This window comes from Palaemon carinicauda, chromosome 26, assembly GCF_036898095.1.
Source record: "Palaemon carinicauda isolate YSFRI2023 chromosome 26, ASM3689809v2, whole genome shotgun sequence".
Lineage (NCBI taxonomy): Eukaryota > Metazoa > Arthropoda > Malacostraca > Decapoda > Palaemonidae > Palaemon > Palaemon carinicauda.
This window is the reverse complement of record NC_090750.1, coordinates 57892535-57894244: the sequence shown is the minus strand read 5'-3', so window position 1 is coordinate 57894244 and position 1710 is coordinate 57892535.

Here is a 1710-nt window from a genome sequence, read left to right as displayed (position 1 = left end):
TATATATATATATATATATATATATATATATATATATATATATATATATATATATATATATACATACATATATATATATATATATATATAATATATATATATACTATATATATATATATATATATATATATATATATATATATATATATATATACATATGAGCGTATACTTATATCTAATTTACATCATTCCATTACCTTCAGTTTTTCCTCAGTTTTAACCATTCACATCGGTCTCACCAAATATTTATTTATGCAAAAAAACTGTATATGAAACGAGTAACCAAACCTATAAAAAGAGAATTACATATTTGCTAAAAATATGAGTGAATAACAGGCAATGCATTATTCATCTTTCACTTGTTTATATATTTACAGTGAATAAAGAAATTTGTCTTTTTATATTACCCACTCCAAGCTTTAGGTATTTTTCAAATTTCTTATAAATAAATTATCAAGGGTCCTTGATAGCGTGAGATGTTTTTTTAGAGATGGAACTGTAAGAAATCTTGGAATAAATGTTGCCAGGCATTTACCGTTTTATAAACCGATATATTGACGTAAAGGAGTGATATTACAATCACCAACCCGTATAAGATAATAACAAAGTAGGGTAAAATTACGGTCGCCTATATTTTACGGAAATACGGTTAAAAAAAGTATATTTTTACTGAGAATTTCAGAATAAAAATACGGATTTTTAAACAGTGAATATTGGTCCTTTTTCTAATGATTACAGTTTAATATCAATCACTGTAGTGACTTATTAGACCGATTACTCATATATCTGATAGAGAAATAGTTTATTGCTTTTCCATGTTAAGTAATCTATTACGATCTAACATTTACTGTATTTGAAAATGCCTGAAAATAATAGGACCAGACTTGTTTATATTGATTATAATCTGGATTTGAAATAATGATCTCAAACATACCGATGGATTTCATGATGAGATTTCAATACTCTGTACTAACTCTGCCATTCTTGTTGATCGTGATGTAAGATAGAACACTAAAAAAATGGATTAACTTTTACAATTACCAATATGCTCTCTTTAGTTTGATTTTTGTTTATATAATCCCCTGATTCATTCATTCGTATGAATTTTGATTAATGCGGAAGATGATATCCCCAACCTTAATCCATTTCTATCGTTATTAGGACTTGCAAAATATTACTCCTAATGTTGTTATAAAAATGAGTTTCTATGTAAGCCTTCCTATTTACTGTTTGATATTGCCTGTAAACAGATGTCTTGTTTGGGTGCTACAGAAATTATAGTTTTAGGGATTAGAATATAAAACATTTAAGAAAAGTCATATACGAAAATTAAAGTAAACAATGACGAAGAGATGATTTTTATGCGAGGCTGAGAAGTCATATCTTGTTATATTTTTGTGCATTTATTAAATTTTTTTGGTTTTTGAACAAACATATTTTAGAAAAAAAAATTCTATACTTTTTCTTATACGAGTTCTTTTACGATGAGTAAAATTTATTTGGCTGTAATGAATATATTTATGTATAAATGTACACACACACACACACACACACACACACACACACACACACACACACACACACACATATATATATATATATATATATATATATATATATATATATATATATGTATATATAAATATACACCACACACACACACACACATATATATATATATATATATATATATATATATATATATATATA